We start from the raw sequence: 23,189 nt of genomic DNA, 5'->3' as shown, positions 1-23,189 counted from the left end.
GTTAGATGTTGTATAATCCGTGTATAATATTACTATACACGGATTATATGACATATGACAGAAGCTCAAAACAAATGACTGTGAATGAAAAGCCCTATAGAGGGAACACGAAAAAAATTAACATTAACCGATCAGCTCGACTTCCACAGTTCACTACTATACAAGTTACAGGCATGTTTTCAGCACTTAAAATCACCAAAAACGAAAAGTTTATAAAATAATTAATCAATGAATGTCTTTAAATACTATATTAACCTCAAAATCACGACAAAAAACAAATTAAAATTAACATTATTCTGAACAGTTGGACTTCCACAGTTCACTACTATACAAGTCACAGGCATGTTGTCAGCACTCAAAATCATCAAAAACGTAAAGTTTATAAAATAATTAATCTAATGAATGTCTTTAAATACTATATTAAGCTCAAAATCACGACAAAAAACAAATTAAAATTAACATTATTCTGATCAGTTGGACTTCCAGAGTTCACTATTATACAAGTGACAGGCATGTTGTCAGCACTTAAAATCACCAAAAACGTAAAGTTTATAAAATAATTAATCTAATGAATGTCTTTAAATACTATATTAGCTCAAAATCAGGACAAAAAACAAATTAAAATTAACATTATCCCGATCAGTTGGACTTCCACAGTTCACTACTATACAAGTCCCAGGCATGTTGTCAGCACTCAAAATCACCAAAAACGTAAAGTTTATAAAATAATTAATCTAATGAATGTCTTTTAATACTAAATTAGCTAAAAAATCACGACGAAAAACAAATACGAAAAATCAAAAATTACATTGAGTTAGGTTAAGAACGGTTTTGTGTGCCGTGCCAACCAAAGATCACGTGATTTAACTTTGACAGGTCGATGGATTCCCTAATAAAAATTAAGAAAAGTGAATACATAATGACATAACCTACTTACTTCATACTTTGATTTTTTCAATTTAAAAATAATGTAAATCGTTAATCAAACGATATTTAGATTATACACGGTTTTGATAATAATTCTCATGTTTTGAACATTAAAAAAATATATTGTTTAAATCTCCCAGTGAGGTGTTATTACACTCATTACACGGACAGAAGTTCTCTAATACATACTTTCCTATTTTAAAAATATGTGAAGGAAAGCTCTGAGACAGAATTCGATGAAGTGAATAGGTAGTTAGCAGTGACCATTACGACCTTTAGTAATATTTTTATATAACGTCTCCCATCTTTCCCTGGCCATTTAATCTTTAACGGTAAACAATCATAATTAATCTCAAATTCTACTCAAGTTCGAAAATCATATATTTATATATCTAGGTACACGTTCACTGTATCATCCTTAGAATATAAAATAAACGTTTATAACAATTAAATATGTAATAAAAACTTTATTTTATATTCTATTGTAATAATGATTCCTTGACATATAACGTGCACATCATTCCATTTGTTCGAAATATTATCCCGTAGGTTCAAAAATACGAAAATTGCCGATGATTTTCTGACAGTCTACTCGAACCCAGTTCGTAATCACTTTTTGGCTTCGATGCGTATTCGCATCGAGTTTGCCTACGGTTCGTTTTGCGATCTCGCATCGAGTGTTCGTAATCCCGCTGCAGTCGATTGGAGTTATAATTTACCAAATTTAAATATAATCGTTTCTACTGATTCATAATATGTATACTATAATATATTGAAGTTTTTAAATATTGCTAATATTATTAAAGTTTTTAACATTGTATTTTAATATACTTTGTTTTATTAATAATAATATTACCTAAGTATTGCACCTTGTTCAAAAAAAGTTCAAGATAAATACCGCGGTTTTTTCATATGAAAATGCAAAGAAAAAATATACAATTTGCAGAGTATGTAAATGTTTGTTTTTTGATAAAACAATACAAATTGTATGTAGGTAGGTAGAGTAGCAAAGCATTGAGTAGTTATAGCAAAAGTAGCTACGCCATCTGAGACACAATAAGGATGAAATTAGTTTTATATTTTCTTTTCTCATGGAGCATGCATGATGGAGAGTTTTTTAAAATACGTAACAAAGCATGTTGTTTTGTTATCTATGTTGCAAATATGTTGTTTTTTTTTCAAATTACAAAATATGTTGTTTTCAATACAAGTACCTAATTGTTGTTATTATTTACTGAGCATTTAGAATTTTGACTAACGCTCGATTTCATAATAAAGTTAAAGTGTGTGTTACCTTAAAAAAAGCAATTGTTACAGTTAAAGAAAACTTTAAATTTAAAGTCCACTTTAACTTTATTAATATAAAATCGAGCGTAAGAAATTTTATAAACTTTGGAAAATAGCATTTCAAAAAAAGTACTGTAAGTATGCTGTATTTTTAATTTTTTCTCAAAAAATAAAACAAAACTCATTTTAAAACATATATTAAATTATAAACACAACACTAAATAAATAATTTTTCTCAACGGTTAAAAACCACACTTAAAAGTTTTAGAAATTCACACCCCAAAATCAAGTTACTCAATTTTCAAACACCTCACCTGACACAGTGTCTCAAGTACAATTGCACGAAGCTGTTGATGTTATATTTTTACTCACATTAACAAAGTATTCATTTAGATTTCCAGGGTCTGAAAGGAAAAATGTTTAAGCTGGGTGAATTTTATTTCGAAGATCGTTTATTATGGACTAAGTTTCTTTTGCAACACTTTTAGAGCTTCTCAGACAATTTTGATAGTACGATTTTTTAGCTGATTTTATAAGTTTTAAATAGGTTTTCCTATACTTGCTGATATATTCAGTGACAGAGCCATTGGAAAGTAAATTTCTTGATGTAGAGTAGTGAACGCATATTCATGGCTGATATGCGGATACCGGATACCTTTAGTAGTCCAGGGCCCAGGATTTGCGATGTTTTGGCTTAATTGTAATTAAAGGAAATGCTTTGTTGAACTTAAAAGCATATTAAAGCACATAAAAGCATATTAAAAAAATCACTGAAAAGTGATAATTTTAAAATTACAGGAAAGTGCCACTCGGAGGTTAAGCAAAATTAAATTAAAACTTGTAGCTACTTTAGTTTTTTCAATTTATAAACCTAGTTTAAATTAAACTAAAAAGAAATATATCTTTTTTGTAAACAAACACATTTAACGGCTTAACAGACTCGCGTCTAGAAATTATAAAATATTTTTGCTCCTTGGCTTTCTCAAGGTCATTCGATTGAAATGTCAAATAAAAATGCAAACAATAATATTATAAGGTTATGTTTTATTTTTATTTGAATTTGAAATTATTATATTATGTATTAGTATTAATAAATATTATTGATGCTGATGAAATTACGAATTAATGTTACAAGACAGACATAATATCATAAATTGCTTTCAGAGTAGGTACGTTAGGAAATGTTATTAAAGTATTAATGCCTACAATATTTTCAATATGAATTAAAAAAAATGAATTAGAATAGGTGAGAAAATCAAACAAATTAATAATGTATACAAATAAAGATTTTATTCTAATTAAAGAGCACATTATTTACTTGTAGCATTAATTGATTTGCTATCAAATTTGTTTCTTCAGCATCAGGTTTTGATAACAGCTTTTTTTTTGACTTTGTAGTTTTTTTCTTGGTGGAAAATAAACGTTTTTGAGCAACTACTTTTTTATTGTGTGGAATGTTTTGTGTGCCATGAGATAGTGCCACAATATTAAGTTCATTTCCAGAATGTTCTGCTAATGTCCTTAATGTAGGCACCAAGGGTGCTGTAATACTTTTAAATGCCTCAAGTTGTTCAAAAGTTGTTATATTTTGAATTATTTGGGTTTGTATTTCTATCAATTTCTGTTTTTCAACTTCCAGTTGTTTGGACGTTTTTTCTTGATTGATATTACAAGACTTACAAATTCCACAAATTTAGCTTGCTCTGTAGCTTGTTTAATTTTTACCTCATCTGTATTTATTATATGTTCTTCATCTGCATTAGTATCTTGAATTTGATGGCCTTTCATAAATTGACACACAAAGATGTATGTGTTTGCACATATTCCATCTTATACTGTTATCCAAGCATGTACAGGAATATGAATGTACACAGGATTGGCACAAATTACAGACTAATTGGCAGTCACAACTGGGTTTGTTTTTCTGAACTAAATAGATATCATTGGTTGAACTTGATGGTATCTCCCAGCCCATTTCAGACATGACAATGGTGTCCATATCTAAATTAAGACTTGTTTTGTGCCTTTTCCGTAACTCTCGTAATTTGCTGGATATTATACCTTTATTCAACGTAATAAGCCGTTCAAACAATTTGTCTTTAATTAATTTAATCAAGATATTGATAGTTTTATCCAGCCTTCGTACTTGTCTTCCATTTAAATATAAATATTTAATCGTTTGATGCATTCGTTCTATGCTCATATTTGTATTTATTCCTGCATGCAAGCGATAACAGTACGCCCAGGATTCCATATTGTGCAGATAACATTTTTGAAAATATTGACCAAATTCTTGGGTATTACCAGAAGATAGAAGAGAAATTTGAAAATTTTGTATCATATCCCTAAATGAAGTAACATCGGTCTCTTGTAATAAGGTACGTAGCTGTTTGTATACGATAACCTAAAAGACGAATGATATGATGGGTGGGCAAAAAAATTAAATATTTAAGTTACCTTTTGCTCTTGACCATCAATTTTATTTAGATTTTTCTGCCACGCTTTATCTACGTGCCAGGAACAAAATAGCCTAAAATTTAATATCCATAATACAGATTTAATAAAAAAATTTTTTAAGAAACGCTTTTCTTTAATAACGAGTGACTGAAATTAAAAATATTATAAAAAATCAACATAAAAAAAATTGAAAAAATCTAACACATTCATCAAAAAAAAGCGTGGCGCGTCTTCATCGAATAAATGGTTTTCGCCCCACGCTTTTATTTAACGAATGTGTTAGATTTTTTCATTTTTATTTTTTGCTTTTTCGTTGATTTTTTTATATATTTAATTTTAGTCACTCGTAACTAAAGAAAAGCGTTTCTTAAAAATTTTTTTTTCATATTTTTTTATTTTGTACTTTTTAGTCTTACACTTTTCAAACATTAAAATATATCGTCATGTTTATTAAAATATGTATAAAACATATGATGTATCTACTAACATGAAAAGTAGTTGGAATGGGCAAAAAATTTGAAACTTTGTTATTTATTTATGAAGCATAATGTAAACAATTAACGCAAAAAGTGAAATTATGTATGGTTCATATCATTAGCTACAATCCGTAAAAGTTTCAAGTTTTTACATCGTAAAAAACAAGAGAATTTAAGTACATATTTTTCATTAAAATCGTTTTTTTTTATTTAAACAATTAATAAACAAGAAAATTTTTTATTGACTATTCGTGTATTGTTCCCGCAAATGCATATGTCTGCAAATTTTCATTCATTTGCATTGGAGAAAAGGCAGTCAAATTAACGTCTAAAGATTTGACGAAAACTATTGAACTAAATAAAAGCGTTTAAAAATAAGAATATATTACATAGTTTTCTACCTGAATTTAGCTGGAGTCATAATTTGGAGCCATGCATTATAGTAATATTGGGCCATGTCTGACATGAAAACCATGGGTTTGATTACTCTTCCTAAATTTTCTTTTATCTTCATGAAAAAAATAGTCATTATTTCCTCATCAGACCGATTTCCAATCATAAAACAACAAGGAAATCCCTCCCTCATATCATCCAATATTAACAATGTAGTAAGTTCAAAATCATGAGCATTAAGTCCATGTGTTCCGTCGATACAAATTCCCACATAACAATTTCATGTTCTTAGTAGATTCATAGAACATACTTTTCAGAAAAAGTATATACTTAGAATATGCGTAATTACCATTGCGAATGTGCAGAGCATATACTGAGTATATACTACATTACAGTACTTAAATGTTCTATGTATATACTTAGAATGTACTACCGCACTTTTTTTCAGTATATACCAAGAACATACTTTTTAGAAGATTCTAAGGAGGTGCTATAAACCTTCTATTTATATACTTAGAATGTACTATCGCACATATTTTTAGTATATGGGAAGAATATTCCAAGGAAGTGCTATATACCTTCTAGTTATATACTTAGAATGTACTATCGCATATGTTTTTAGTATATGGGAAGAATATTCCAAGGAAGTGCTATATACCTTCTATGTATATACTTAAAATGTACTATCGCACATATTTTTAGTATATGGGAAGAATATTCCAAGGATGTGCTGTATTTCTCAGAAGTATGTTTTCAACATCACCCAATCTCATCCTATAGGTTCTACCAAAGAATACTAACACACCCAGTGGGTGTGTTAGTATTCTTTGGTTCTACTAATATATTACATTTACATATTCTAATTGCATATGAGAATGTAGCTATTACATTCTACAATATTACGTAAAAAGTAAGTATAAAATATATAAACTTTAGTTAGTTATATAGGTACCTATGTATAATAAATATTATATGGGTAAGTAGCCTATATATAAAATATAAGTAATATATTTAGTTATTATTTGCACATCAAAATAAAAATGCTGCTTATATAATAGCCAAATATACATAATATGTATGTAAATTACTAAAATTTATAGATATCTATATACATTATACATACTTTTACTTACTAGGTATTTAGGAAATATTGAAGTACCAATATGAATTTATTATTTTCAAACTGCTTTTTATGTTCTTAAAAATGTTTTAGTCCTTGTAGCTAGAAATACTTGGTCCTACCTAACAGCGTAGACATAGATGCATAGCTGTACTTGTACTGCAAACTATTTTCATATTTTGCTCTTTTGTTACCTACCCCCTTCCCTTGTGCAGGTATAAAATGCAATGCAAGGGTCAGAATCAGAATGACAATGAATGGCCGTTTCCGGATTCCCGAAAATTATAGGTAAAAATACTTATGGTATGATAATTATATATATAAACTCAAATCAAAATGGTATATTCATTTCAACTGAAAACGAAACGAGAATTTCTCATTTTTCTTCAATAGAATTAAGTTTTAAACTTTTTACCATACAATTAAAACGGTTTAAAAAAAATGAATTAGATAGTTCAGTAGTACCTACCAAAATACATAAATTTTATTAATTATTCTTAACGCGAAGTTGATAATCTATAGGCTAACATTATTCTTCTCCCTATAGGTACATACAGTATATTCTTTTTAAGATATTTTAAAAGTATATACAAGTATGTGTTAAGTATATACTTTTGCATATACTTACGCATATACTAAGAATATTCGATTAAGGTATATTCTAAGAATAAACTTTTACGAACATTCCGAGATACTACGTACCCGAATGTGCTCAGTATATTCGGTGCAAGAATATTCTTTGAGGCACATGCAAAGAACATGAAATTTAGAATGTTTTTTATGGTACATGCTATGCTTGTACTACGCATATACTAAAAAGGATATACTTCGACGAATGTTGGTAGGATATGCTTAGAACATGATGCGAACATCATTGTTATGTGGGTTACATCTTCTGAGTATTTGTCTAACACTTCCAGTTGACCAGGATGCATAACAATTAAAAGAAAATCTTCATTTTTTAAACAAGGAAAATCATTACATAAAGCCCCTTGTGGCTTGTAATATAAAATTATTCCACTATTCTTGGCTTCTTCAATCCAGGATTCAATACTTATAACTTCATTTTTATGGCGAATTCCATCAGAATTTAAATTAAAAGTTTGTGATATATTATGAAGATCTTTTCTTGTTAAGATATGCATCCTTTCCAACTTATTATTAGTTACAGAATCTCTAATCTCATCTAATATGGAAACAAGAGGAATTTTCGAAGCAATTTTACTAGCTATTTCTATTTTTCCATTTTTAGTAATATTCAAATGACCCAAGTCATTGTCATGACCAATGTGAGTTTGTATAAAATTAATTTTAACATTGCCATTTTCTGGTAAAATACAAACTTTCAATCGAGAAGGACATATTCCATTAATTTTTCTGCTTCCTTTGGTTTTTAAATATCGCATATCCTTACCCTTTTTCACATAAAAACCTGAACGATGGCAAATATAACTCTGTTTCTTAATGCCCTCTGCAGTCGTATATGGATGACTGTATGTGACATATGAAGAAAATTCTTTTTTTTCCATGTCAGTTTTCCATTTTTGAAATTCTAGTTCACTAGAAAAGTGAAGATCTTGTTGCTCTATTTTAATGGCATGATATTCTTCTAAATCAGCGGTTCCCAACCTTTTTTCACTGCCGTACCCCTTGAGATAAATTTATTTCAAATTGTACCCCCAAGAAAAAAAAGTTGCAAGAACATTAATCATGGAAAGTAAATATTTACGCAAGAGTTTTTTTTTATCTTTTATTTGACAATAAAGTTATTGTTCCAAAATTAGGCCTGCCTATATATGTTTCTAGTAAACTTAGTAAATTCTAAATACCAACTGTAAAAAATAATAACAAAGTAAATACAATATTTCTTATCACAAAAATATACTAGAATTAGCAAATAAGTTTATTGAAAAAAAAAAAAGAAATCAAAATTATTCTTAAAACAAGCCAAAACTGTTTTAGTGTGACCCTTGGGCTTGTTTTGTTGCACATAATATTTTGAAATCAATATCAAAGTTTGATAAATACACTCTTAAGTCAGGACTTGCATTTAGCTTATTCCTATACTTATTCTTAATGAAATCATAGGAAGAGAACGATCTCTCAACTAGTTCTGTGTTTGTAAAAGGAAGTAAAACCAGAGGGGCTTTTGTGGCTAAGGGTCCATATCCATCCCTAATGCTCACCCAAAATTGTCCAAGGGGTTTCTTCTTGAACTCGGATTTCAAGGAGGAGTCACTTAAAAGTTCTAGGAGCTTTTCCATCTCATGAACGGTCAATGTAGCAGTCTTGACGTTTTCTTCATTGAAAGGATCTGCAATCCAGTTCTCTCCGTCACCTCGTTTAGGAAAATACTTTCTAAAAGAGTCCTTTAGGTTTGTCAAATGTTTGATGTTTCACTTTGTCAGATATGGGCAGATTATTGTCACTCAAGAAATCATGAGGCGTGCCAAAAACTTCAGCTTGATTGTTTTGAATACAGGTTTTCCAAAAATCAATTTTCTTCAGCATGGATTCAATTTTGTCAGCAACTTTGAATACTGTAATTGAGTTGTTCTGTAACTCTAAGTTGAGTTTATTGATCTGAGAAAAAATGTCAGCTAAATAAGCAAGCTTTTGAAGCCAGTCACTATCATGAAACTTGGAGGCTAAATAAAAAGGATGCTCTTCAAAAAATACTTGCAGTTCATGTCTGAGCTCAAAAAGTCTTGTAAGAACCTTCCCGCGAGATAGCCACCTTACTTCCTTGTGCAAAAGCAACGTGGAGTGAATGCCACCCATACTTTCACAAAGCACTTTGAACAGTCTGGAGTTTGTTGCATTGGCTTTAACAAAGTTGACTACTTTAACTGCTTCATTGAGAACATCATTCAAAGAAGACGGCAACTTTTTGGCTGCAAGACTCTGTCTGTGGATGCAACAATGGCTCCATGCTACGTGGGGGGCCACTTCTTTTACGCGCCCTTGAAGACCGATATATATGCCAGACATTGATTTTCCTCCGTCAGTGCATATACCACACAATTTACCCCAGTCTATTTCTTTTTCACAGAAGTAGCTATAAATCACATTGAACACATCTTCCCCTGTAGTACGCTCAGTTAATGCATGGCACAGCAACAGATTTTCTTCAAACTCCTTGTTGGGATTTACATACCTTGCATTAACAAGTAAGATTGTTAGGGCAGCAATGTCCGTACTTTCATCAACTTGGATGGAAAAAAAATCACTGTCTTTTAATTGCTGAACCACTTTTTGTTCAATGTACTTAGAAATGTCTTGAATTCGCCGTGAAACTGTGTTGTTTGACAGCGGGATGGAGTTCACCTTACGAACAAAGTCCTGACCAAACATACACTGAACAGCATCTTTTATACAAGGGGCTATCAAATCCTCACCTATTGTGTGGTTTTTACCACTTTTTGCAATATGGTAGCTAATTTTGAAAGAGGTTTCCACAGCATTTTCATTATCTCTGTTAACTGATGCGAAATAAGAAGAAACCACGCCATCTTTCCCATAATTTTTTGAAAGTCGTTCAAAATAGGTAATTTCTTTATTTTTGTGCTGGGCGTGTTTGGATTCAAGGTGGCGCAAAAGTAAGGAAGGTTTCATGCTACCATTACCTAAAACTTCTCCACAAACAATACATAGTGGGTTTTTACTTTCCTCCTCTCCAGTAAACGAAAAGCCATATTTCAAGTACTCATTTGAATATTTTCGTTTCTTTGAGGAAGTTCCAGTACTAGTACTAGATTTCTGAGGTTTACTATCACTGGTACTCACACAAGAAGAATGTTCTGCTGCTGAGTCCCGGGACGTACTAAGCTTGCTAAGCACCTGACTTGCCGTATCAGTCTGATTGGTTTTAAACGATCCAGTTTTTAACCACTTTTCCATCTTCTTGATTACAATTAAATCGTTTACAAATCAGTCAAAAACTAACACGCACAATAAGCAAGTAAAAAGTAAACTGAACATAAAATCACGTAATGATTTATCACGTAACGTACGACAAACACATAAAGTCCGCCATTACCAAATATTTTCGGCGTACCCCCAACCAGGTCGTTGCGTACCCCAAGCGGTACGCGTACCCCAGGTTGGGAACCGCTGTTCTAAATGAAGAATTAAATTGGATTTTATAGAATTTTCGTAGTTACACAAACTGCACTTGAAGTTTTGTTGCTTTTTTCCAATATCACTGTCTTTTGCATGAATTTTTTTATGTTTTCTAAGATTTTGTAAATGTGAAAACTTTTTCTGGCATTCACTGCATTGATATGGGCAAATCTTAGATGAAGTCAGCTCGTTGATATTTTCTGAAATAAAATAAAATATGTTCGCTATTGATTCCTGTATACAATAATAGCCAAAAAGCACTAAATAGAAGTTTTGTCCTCACCTGGATGAAACTTAGTGACATGCCTTTTTAAATTGGAATATTTAGAGAACCTTTTGGGACATTTGTTACAAAGTACAATAGATTTAAATGTTTTGTTGGGTGCAATTATGTCCAGTTTATCTAAAATTACAAGAATTAGGAATCATCAAATTGTAGATATAACAACGAGAAGTCATCAAGTTTGTAGATTGCATAGATATCCAGTGGATTGTTATTAATCAAAAACAACTTGCCAGGATGAAACGTTTTCAGGTGACTTCTTAAATTAGAATGTTTTGAGAATGTGAGCGTACACTGCGTACATATATGTTCCATTATATATTCCTATTTTAGCCGAAATAGTTTTAAAATAATATGTAGATTTATAGTAAATAATAATCTCAAAATATTGTAGGCCTTATATAGTTTAAGAACATCTACTAGATTACTCTGACAGCAATTTATATTATGAATGTCTTGTAACATTAATTCAGCACAAATATTACATCAATATTTCAAATAATGTCAACAGTTGAAACATAACCTTATTAAACATATTTGAATTTCGCGGCATTTTATTTTAGAACTGTCACAACTTTGACCTTGTGGAAGCCAAGGAGCCAAAATATTTTATAAATTTTCTAGACGCGAGTGCTAAACAGCTGGCTCCGGTTGGATGATACTGCGCAGGACGAGTGTAATATCCACCACCGTCTCGGAGGTAGGTGTAGAAAAGTGTTACACTTTTTTTCCTACAGCATTTCAAAGAAACGAGTTGTACGCGTTCTACGACAGAAGTTGAGTGTATCGTGAAAAAAAGTGTAAACACTAGAAAAACAAAGAAACAAGAAAGTGTAACACTGTTACACTTTTCTTACACTTTTCAAGAACTAGTGTTACACTTAAAACAAAGGAACAGACCTAACAATATTAGGTATGTTCCTTTGTTTTTTAGTGTTACACTTTTGAGTGTAAGGGCCGGTACTTTATGTCCCGGTTAAACCTCGGTTAGCTAACCGGGGTTTAATCGGGACAGAAAAGTACCTCATAGGGCCTCTTGCGTTGTAATAAAAGCAATTGTAATTATTATTATAATTATTTATGAACATAATAATAAGTATAATTGCGTGTATGTCTATTTTATGCATATATTTCTGTCCCGATTAAACCCCGGTTAACTAACCGGCTGTTAACGGAGACCGGCCCTAAGTGTACGAAATTCTATGGACATTTGAGTGTAAAATGACAGCGGATGTGACAGCGGCTCATGACAGCGGACTGTATTAAACGAAAATTATCGGTGTGCCAATCAAGCAAAAGGGACAAGGAACTTCCGAATTCGAATATGGCCTAACTGGGGGCACATAAATAACATAACCTAATCCTAATATTTATATTTGTAAAGAATATCCTGTTTGTTTTTATTTTTTATTGTCGATTGTGCAGCGAAATTGTGATAGCAAATCAAATATAAAGTAGTTTATCGCCTACAGAACTGAATTAGTCCATAGCAGTTATCAGTTTTTCTTTCTTGGGAAGCTTATACATGTAACTTGTATTGTTGTAAATTGTGGGAGTAGGGCAGACAGGGAAAAGTCTTATTTTGTACTGTTCCCAAGGCTCCCCATGCAATACATTTAAATTAATTATCTAAACCAGTGGCGGCTCGTGACATCTGCTATAGGGTGTGCTGCATGAACCACGGCCAATATAAAATAATAGAAATAGAATAACATACGAAAACAAAAACAATAAAATTAGCTTTAATACTAATTAATAGTAACTAATAACGACATGCTATAAAAATCTGATTAACTTACATTTATTGCATTTTTCTAAATTGGAAATTAATACGCCGGTCCTTTTTTGTCGCAAACTTTTCGATTACTTTATCGTTAAAGTTCGGTATTGAAGCGATGAACTTTTTTTCTATCGAGAGTGTGGAAAGGGCTGTTAATCTGTCTTCGCGCATTGAATTTCTTAAAAATGTTTTAATCCGTTTTAAAGTTGAAAAACTACGTTCAGCTTCTGCTGTGGTCATTGGCGTAGTCACCAGAATTTGTATCAACTTTTTGGTTTCTGTTAATGTGTCCTCTAAATTATTAGAAATTATAAATTTTAGTAAAGGCACTGCACCTTTTAATGTTCTACACTCGATATTGGAATACAAAACTGACAGTTCTGTTCGCAAACGGTTTTTATCAAAGAAGTTATAAGCTGTACAAGTTAAATCCAATTCATTTTCAGGAAACTTATTATTATATTTTTCGAAATGTTCTGAAGATAAAAGTGTTGCGGCAACTAGATGATTTGTATATGCAAACCGTTCTTTTGCATTGTTTATAATAACATCACAAACTTCTAGACAGGCAATACGGTGATCCTGTTGGCTGTTATTTGGGCGTTTCCTTTTTTGGACACTAGGCGCCGCATTTAAATTTGAAGCTTGATGTATGATAGGGTCTATTTTATTTCGGACATTGTTAATACTTTGCTCAAAAACATGTATAGCTTTCTGTGCTTCGGTTGGGTCCATGTTCTTTTTTTGAAGATTATTGTACAAAACGTCAACATGTGGCATAATATAATGAAAAACAGTCAGCCAGAAAGTAAAATTTTGATCTTCCAGAATACGTCTAAGTCCTCTTGCTTCCTTGGAAGTAATAGCATTTGACTCTTCTTCTAGTTGCTCCATACACTCAATAATAAAGTCTCTATATTCGTAAACGACATTTACTGTACGAATATTGAAATTCCAGCGTGTAGGGATTGAACGAGGAATATTTTTTCCAACTATTTGATTTAAGACAGCTATTCTTTGAGGTGAATGACTAAAAAATCCAGGTATATCATGTAAATCTCCAAAAAATACGCGTACTTGGGAATTAATAGAACATGCTCTTGACATTATTAGATTCAATTGATGGGCGTAACAGTGCACAAAATGAGCAGTTTCATATTTTCTCTTAATTATTGTTTGCACTCCGCCATGTATCCCACTCATAACAGCTGCTCCGTCATAACTTTGTGCAATGAGCTTATTTTTGTTATTCTTTAATATTGGGTCTAAAACATTCAAAATTGTGTTAGCTAAGGTTTCAGCATCATGTTTTTCTGGAAGCAAAAAAGTCCAAAACCTTTCAACTGGAGCACCGTTTTTTACATAACGAAAAACAATGACCATTTGAAATTTCATAGAAACATCCGTTGTCTCATCAGCTATCACTGCTAAAAATGGGGCTTCATTGATTTCGTTTAAAATCTCCTCAGCGTATACTTCTAGCATGCAATCCAAAATATCATTTTGTATTGTTTTTGAGGTACCTTTGAAAATTGTCGCATTTGTAAGGTGTTCACTAAGTGTTTTATCAAGTTCAGCAGAAAAATTCACTAAACCACGAAAAATTGCAGGGTTATCTGATGTTTCAGATTCATCGTGTCCTCGTAAGGCGAGCTCAAAAGCCCCACAGAATTTTATACAGTCAATTATTTTTGACAAAACATACCTGTTTTTCGTCACCTCTTCATTGTGTTTTTGTATATTTATCCAATAAGCAGAGTCAAGTTGGGCCTGTATATTAAGTTTCCCAAATAATGCAAATCACATTTCATTGTTCATATGAGTTTGCGTGTTTTCATGCTTCTTTATTTTTTCACTTAAATGCACTAGATCCCGCACTCCTGTCTCGCGCCACAATTTTTCCTCTTTATCTGCGCCGAATAATGCACACGGAAAACAGAAAAAAGCATTTTTTTCGGAACATCCACAAATCCACTGATTTCGTAGATACATGTCTTTATTAAATTTACGCGTATATGTTTTTCCACGGCTTTTACCGGACACTTCAATATTAAGATCAGGCATAGGACGGCCACGTTCTTTTATAATCAGCTGTTGTTGATAGTGAAGTTTTTGAAATTTATTTACACCTAATTTAAATTGAAACTCCATTGTTTTAAACACGCTCGAACAAAACAAATTAAACAAAATTGTAACCTAAGAATTTCTAAACACGGCACAGATGCAACGGTCACGAATAACTGTCGTGAATTGCAGCTCGCAAACACATTTCCGAGGCCGTTAATCAGCCGATTGCCGAAGGACATCGGCTAAGATCGCCGTTTGCCTAATAAATGCATTTTACCGCTGCCAGTGTTTCGGTTGTTATCGACGCGGCTTCACTGGAGCAGCAAATACGTAAAAAGATTGCTTCACTGGAGCACCAAATACGTAAAAAAATTATACGGTTTCACTAGAGGAGTAAATACGTAAAAAAAATAATATTAATCATCGTTGTTGGTGAATTATTATTAACAGTTGATGTTTAATATGATAATATGGCAGATTTGAAATAAAACTATATTAATTATTCTTTAATAATTAAGATTTGCTATGGTTGTTTGGTAGTTCTGCAGCTCAGCAGCACATAAAGAAAAGCCGCCACTGATCTAAACAAAGCCGGGGACAATGGATAAAAGCCACAAGAAGAACAGATATAACGGAACTAAAATTAAAATATGAAAAGTAAACATTTTATAAGTGGTAAGTTTAATGTAATTCAATTAATAAGGATTTTAAATGTCTACAATAATAATAAAGATGTGATAATTCAAGCTTAATTATTAGGAAAGCCAGCCATGTTTCACTTCCATGAAGCAGAGAAGGGAGGTATATAATATACTGTCCCTTTTGTCTTCTCACTAATTTCTCTTTTGCTAATGAAACCTGTAGTGAGGGAGTGATATAATTGTGATGTTTTAGCAATTCTGTTGTTCATTTTTTTTGCATTTTTTGTCTATTATAGTTTATAAATATTCAAAATCGTTCATATGTTCTACTAAATTTCCGTCTAGGTTTATATGGATTTCTCTCGGTGTCTTGGAAATAAGTAAAGTTTTAGTCTTTGCTAATTTTATTTTCATTCCTTTGTCTGCAAGTTCTCTCGTCTATAAATTTAGGTTGCTTTGTAAAGATTTCTCTGAACTTGGTATCAATGCAATGTCATCTGCAAATACACATTTACTCAGAGTTATACTTTTTAATCAATGGTAACCTAAATCTAATTTTCGGGACTCTACTGCATTTTTTTTATTGGTTCATTCATATATATATAAATATAATATAATGAATAGCAGTGAGCTTAAAACTCCACCTTGCCTTACTCCTTGTGTATTAGCAAATTTGTTTGATTCACAGTTTAATGCTCGCACAATGTTCCAGTACATAAATTTTACTTGCATCAATTAGTTCTCCTCCAACATCGAACAGTTCAAGCCCTTTCCAAATGTGATGTCCTGGTACCTTGTCAAAGGCTTTTTCCATTGTCTTATAGTAAAGATATGATCTTGGACACTGTGCCCGGTCAGAAACCTTTTTGTGCATCGTCTAGTTGATGTTCCACTTTCTTTCTCAGTCTCATCTCCAGTGTTCATTCATAAATCTTAGCCAGTACACTTAGCATGAAAATACCTCGATAATTTGAACATTACTTTTTTACCTCCCTTCTTTACCAGAAGAGCCATTACTGCTGCTGCCCAATCTTCTGGGATTCGTTTCTGTTTCCAAATTGTTATCAGTAATTTGTGTAAGTAGTGTAATGCAGATTCCCCCATATATTTCAACAATCGTGTTTTGATATTATCTATTCCTGCCACTTTACCATTTTTCATTTTTGCAATGGCTTCCGTTAATTCTTCCATTGTTATTTCATTACTCAACTCTTTGGAATATTTACTCCATCTATTAACTATATCTTGTGGTTGGGTAAGTGTTTCTCCATTTTTATTTTTTTTTATTTGCACGACAGTACTACCTGATTTACCTCTCATTTTTTCAGACCTTAATAGAACAATTTTTGGTTTGTCCTACTACTGTCTTGCTCCATCTTTTCTCCAAATCTCTCCCACTGTTCCAATTTAGCTTTTTTAACTTTTTCTTTCACAAGCTTCCTTGCTTATTAACTGTTATTTTCTAGATAAGCTCTCCATGGTACTTTCTTTTCTTTCACAGCTATTTTTATCTCTTCGCTCCACCAACTAGTCCTTTTTTTTTGACTACTTTTATTCAATAAAAATATTAAAATACTCTTGTGATAGTGAAGAGACAGTTTATGTTTCCTTTCGATCCAGAGGCGATACACAATCTCCAGACAGTTGTTTCTGCCTTACGGCGTCCCCAGTGGAGCTGGCTGCACACCTCTGAATCAAAACGAAATCAAATTGTCTATTTAAGTGGAATTTCAAAAATAGTTATCTACTATTAGGATGCTTCAGCGATATCTCTTAAAGAAAAGAGAAAAGTCCCAGATACAAAATTCACTATTAAAATAGTAAATAATTATTTAAATCTGAAACTTTTCTTATTGGAACCCCTTTCTGGTAACATCCTAAATCTCTTTTTGACTTTTACAATTTCGGACTTTGAATTATCTTTCTGATCTTTTTTCTAGATTAATGAAAGCAGAATGTAACTGTATACTGCAGAGTCCTTTTCCCTTTCTTTATGCATCATCTCTTGTCTTATAAATTGTAAAAGTCAGAGATTAAGGATGTTACCAAAAAAAAGTTCCAATAAGAAAAGTGTCAGATTTAAATAATTATTTACTATTTTTATTTTAATAGTGAATTTTATATCTGGGACTTTTCTTTATTCTTGTGATACTTTCCACATTTTTATGATTTTTTTATGGTACACAATGTAGAATTTTTATTTATGTCTTTGTTTTAGGAACAACCACCAGATATTTAAAAGGTATAAAAAGAAGAAACTGCTGGAATTTCAAAACAAATGTGTTTGACTAGTAAAGATTTGGATAAATAACAGGAGTTACTTTGGGCTATAGCTACGTGCAGATTTATTTCCTTGTGGCTTTCTATGTTAATTCTTATTAATTATACACTTAAATATGTTTTTAGTCTCAGGAAGATTTTATATTTGATTATTTTTGAATAAACATTATTATTATTATTACCTTAATTTCCATTAAATAAATTAACTGTAATCAATAAAGTAATCGTTTAATTGTTAATAAATTATCAAGTATGATTCCCAAATATTTTATTTGTTTGACACCTTCTATGGGCTGATTGTGAGATTGTAGTTAAGGTACCAAGGGTATTATAAGGATAATAACACTTGAGGTCAATGGTGTATATACCGAGGGCCTTTGGCCTGAGGGATATAAGTTGACTGAAAGCGATATTATCGTTAATACCCGTGGTGCCTTCAACATTTAATGTCCGACTAAATTATTCTTTATAGGCAAAAAATTGAAGGAATTTTGAATTAATTAGTTTTCAAATAAGTACATTTACCAGCAATAGTCGTAACGTAATTGTGGTAACCATAGATTTACTTGGGTTGTTATTTGTCAACTTGACAGTATTTAACTAGTTATTTAAATTTAATACCCTAGGGCGTAATTTTTCAAAATAATGCCCTAGAGCCTAGGGCATTATATCATACTTAACTGACTTCGAAATCATGTCATTATTTATCAAACTGACTTCAAAATCATGTCATTATTTGTCAAATAATATACCAGTCGGACATTAATATTATTACAGTAGAACCTCGATTATCTGTCAGGGCACCGGACCAAGGGTATGACGGATAATCGAAAAGACGGTTAACAGAACATTAAAAAAAATAAAAATTCATAGTACAACTCTCAAATTTCATTTGTATGGTTTGTTTGACAATATAAGAGGGATTTGTGTTCATACAATCGAATCAATTTAAAATATTCTGAAATCCGTGTTTGTTTTACTGCTGCTTCATATTTTGCAACGGCTGAATTTCTTAATCGGCATAAGGCATAAGATCATGCAATCTACTTTATTGGCTTCTTCTTGTTGAGAATACCACTCGATGAATTATTGCATATGCGATGCAGCTTCTCTAGATTATTTACGCAAATCTTTGTCAGTTACAATAGGTTCATCAATATAGCTACACAGTCAAGCTTCCTTGTGTCCAAGCATCAATATAGCTACTGTGTCAGCTTCCGAATAGGTTTGGTCCGCCTTTGTTGCCATTTCAATGAGTTCTTTATCTGTCAGCAATGGATAGCCGTTTGTGTCCTCATCACAAATCAAATTACCTTTTTTTTTATTTTTTTGCATTTAAATGATTGCTAATGTATAACTCAATACAACTTCTGTATGTACCCTGACGGTTAACAGAGGTGACGGTTAATGGAGAGACGGATAATCGAGGTTCCACTGTACATGATTTCGAAGTCAGTTATATTATAATGCCCTAGGGCGTTATTTTTCAATATTTATTTTGAAAAATAATGCCCAAGGGTATTAAGGGTATTAAATTCAAATAACTAGTTAAATACTGTTGAGTTGACACAATTACGTTACAACTGTTGCTGGTAAATGTACTTATTTAAAAACTAATTAATTCAAAATTCCTTAAATTTTTTTGCCTATAAAGAATAATTTAGTCAGACATTAAATGTTGAAGGCACCACGGGTATTAAAGATAATATCGCTTTCAGTGAATGTTTATCCCTTTAGACCCTTTTAACCCTTAAGATTGCTATCTAAAAAAAATACCAAGAAACTTTACAGAATCAACGATACTGATCTGGCTGTTATTAACACATTCACAGACACACTTTAGATGTAGACACATCTTATGGAGTAAGTGGCTTCATATGCAGTTGTGTCTGTGAATGTGTTAAGAGGTAAAGATTGACGAGCTCCTGTATAGGATAATGCTACTGTTTTATGTTAAAAAAAGGTAAATTAGAATCGGACCAGGTTTTTATCGTGAGTAGATCAGAAGGTATAGTAGCAATATTTGAGTTGCTCCAAGTAATACTGGTATCATCAGCAAAAAGAAAATTTTTTCCATCAATTTTTAAACTAGGGATGTCATTAATAAACGTAAGGAAAAGTAGAGGACCTGATACTGAACCTTGTGGTTTGTAGAGGACCCCACATACAATATTTTGGAGACGAGTCTGTATTATTTGCTCTAACCAGTTGTTTCCAACTATCCAAGTAAGATTGAAACCAATTCAAAGAAATTCTTCGAATTCCATAGAAATTTAGTTATTTTTATCAAAATTTCATGATTTACACAATCAAAAGCTTTGGCATAGTCACAAAAAACAGTGGCAGTGTGAAGATTATTGCTCAGTGCTTGATAAACCTCATGTAGTACAGAAAACATGGCATCAGCAGTACATTTATTATTTAAAAAGCCGAACTTTTGTAATAAAATGTTTTCAACAAGAAAGGACATAAGTCATGCTTTTATGAGTCTCTCAATAATTTTGGAGTACCGATAGTAATGCAATAGGTATATACTTGCAGGAATTAGATTTTTCACCACCCTTATGAAGAGGAATAATGATAGCTGTCTTTAGGTACTCTGGAAATTTACCTTTCTCAAAAGAATCATTAATTGGCGAGATGAGGACACAAGGATCTACAGATCGAGCGAGTCTCGTAAATTGCACGGCTTTGAGCCACGCTTCACGCAACCATATTTGCGTACTTGTGTTTTGGGTTGTGTGGTCGTGCTCTGGTCGAGTGGAGTTATAATTTACCAAATTTAAATATAATCCTTTCTACTGATTCATAATATGTATACTATAATATAATATATTGAAGTTTTTAAATATTGCTAATATTATTAAAGTTTTTAACATTGTATTTTAATATACTTTGTTTTATTAATAATAATATTACCTAAGTATTGCACCTTGTTCAAAAAAAGATCAAGATAAATACCACGGTTTTTTCATATGAAAATGCAAAGAAAAAATATACAATTTGCAGAGTATGTAAATGCTTGTTTTTTGATAAAACAATACAAATTGTATGTAGGTAGGTAGAGTAGCAAAGTATTGAGTAGTTATAGCAAAAGTAGCTACGCCATCTGAGACACAATAAGGATGAAATTAGTTTTATATTTTCTTTTCTCATGGAGCATGCATGATGGAGAGTTTTTTAAAATACGTAACAAAGCATGTTGTTTTGTTATCTATGTTGCAAATATGTTGTTTTTTTTTCAAATTACAAAACATGTTGTTTTCAATACAAGTACCTAATTGTTGTTATTATTTACTGAGCATTTAGAATTTTGACTAACGCTCGATTTCATAATAAAGTTAAAGTGTGTGTTACCTTAAAAAAAGCAATTGTTACAGTTAAAGAAAACTTTAAATTTAAAGTCCACTTTAACTTTATTAATATAAAATCAAGCGTAAGAAATTTTATAAACTTTGGAAAATAGCATTTCAAAAAAAGTACTGTAAGTATGCTGTATTTTTAATTTTTTCTCAAAAAATAAAACAAAACTCATTTTAAAACATATATTAAATTATAAACACAACACTAAATAAATAATTTTTCTCAACGGTTAAAAACCACACTTAAAAGTTTTAGAAATTCACACCCCAGAATCAAGTTACTCAAATTTTCAAACACCTCACCTAACACAGTGTCTCAAGTACGATTGCACGAAGCTGTTGATGTTATATTTTTACTCACATTAACAAAGTATTCATTTAGATTTCCAGGATCTGAAAGGAAAAATGTTTAAGCTGGGTGAATTTTATTTCGAAGATCGTTTATTATGGACTAAGTTTCTTTTACAACACTTTTAGAGCTTCTCAGACGATTTTGATAGTACGATTTTTTAGCTGATTTTATAAGTTTTAAATAGGTTTTCCTATATTTGCTGATATATTCAGTGACAGAGCCATTGGAAAGTAAATTTCTTGATGTAGAGTAGTGAACGCATATTCATGGCTGATATGCGGATACCGGATACCTTTAGTAGTCCAGGGCCCAGGATTTGCGATGTTTTGGCTTAATTGTAATTAAAGGAAATGCTTTGTTGAACATAAGGACATAAAAGCATATTAAAAAAATCACTGAAAAGTGATAATTTTAAAATTACAGGAAAGTGCCACTCGGAGGTTAAGCAAAATTAAATTAAAACTTGTAGCTACTTTAGTTTTTTCAATTTATAAATCTAGTTTAAATTAAACTAAAAAGAAATATATCTTTTTTGTAAACAAACACATTTAACGCCTTAACGGCTAAACAGCTGGCTCCGGTTGGATGATACTGCGCAGGACGGACGAGTGTAATATCCACCACCGTCTCGGAGGTAGGTGTAGAAAAGTGTTACACTTTTTTTCCTACAGCAGCGGTTCTCAATCTTTTTGAGTCAAGTACCACCAAATACTTTTTATTATTTTTGGTACCACCTAACTAAAATACCTATCTAGCTAGATGATCTAATTAACTATAATTGTGCCAATAGTGGTGCTGATTTTGGCTGTTTTGAGTTTTGTGTACCACCTCAAATAATGAAATGTACCACCAGTGGTACATGTACCACAGATTGAGAACCGCTGTCCTACAGCATTTCAAAGAAACGAGTTGTACGCGTTCTACGACAGAAGTTGAGTGTATCGTGAAAAAAAGTGTAAACACTAGAAAAACAAAGAAACAAGAAAGTGTAACACTTTTCGCTGTGTCTAGGTACACGCTAACGTGTATGCAAATAAAAAAGTTAGGTACACGCGAATTAAACTTCATCAAGTCAGTGACGTCATTATTTAGCGTGCGCAGTGACTTTATATTTTGGTACACGCTATTTTGATATTTTTAGTGTTTGTTGTTTGTTTGATAGAAAATATTTTTATTAAGGGAAGGGGAAGGGAAGCAAAACTATTCAGATGTTTCAAACTTAATTATTGTAATAAAATAATATGTATATTAAAGTATATATATTTTATTCAGGTTAGCAAAATAAATATTAGTTAACATGATATATACAAAATACTGCTAAAATCATTTTTATACGTAAGTTAATTATACCAGTTTATATTGGTGTTTATTTTTGCTGTGGTGTTTATTTTTATTTATACAGGGAGTTGAACTTGTTACGATTTTCATAGAAAATTGGTTATAACTTTGTAAATACCCTGTATAACATAATAAACCTTTATATTTTTGTGATATGGAAGTTAAGAAGATTTCGAATATAAAATAAAATATAGAGGGTGTTCCATTTAAAAAACATAAGTTTGGTCTGCCACCATATTATCGAACGCCCTGTAACATTCTAACTAATTTTAGTAATTTTGTAATATGAAGCTCAAAGTTTGCT

The 23,189-nt window shown here is 31.5% G+C and overlaps 1 long non-coding RNA gene across 1 annotated transcript; it reads left to right on the top strand.

Moving 5' to 3' along the window:
• Positions 1-15,490: 15,490 nt before the first annotated feature.
• On the top strand, positions 15,491-18,089 carry LOC126878882 (uncharacterized). The gene is made up of 2 exons (XR_007695853.1): positions 15,491-15,587; positions 17,772-18,089. It is a non-coding gene; the product is annotated as an uncharacterized LOC126878882 (long non-coding RNA).
• Positions 18,090-23,189: the final 5,100 nt, after the last annotated feature.

Source organism: Diabrotica virgifera, chromosome 1 (genome assembly GCF_917563875.1).
Source record: "Diabrotica virgifera virgifera chromosome 1, PGI_DIABVI_V3a".
In the NCBI taxonomy this organism is placed as follows: Eukaryota; Metazoa; Arthropoda; class Insecta; order Coleoptera; family Chrysomelidae; genus Diabrotica; species Diabrotica virgifera.
Note: the sequence above shows the minus strand (reverse complement) of the source record. Positions and strands in the feature narration are given on the sequence as shown.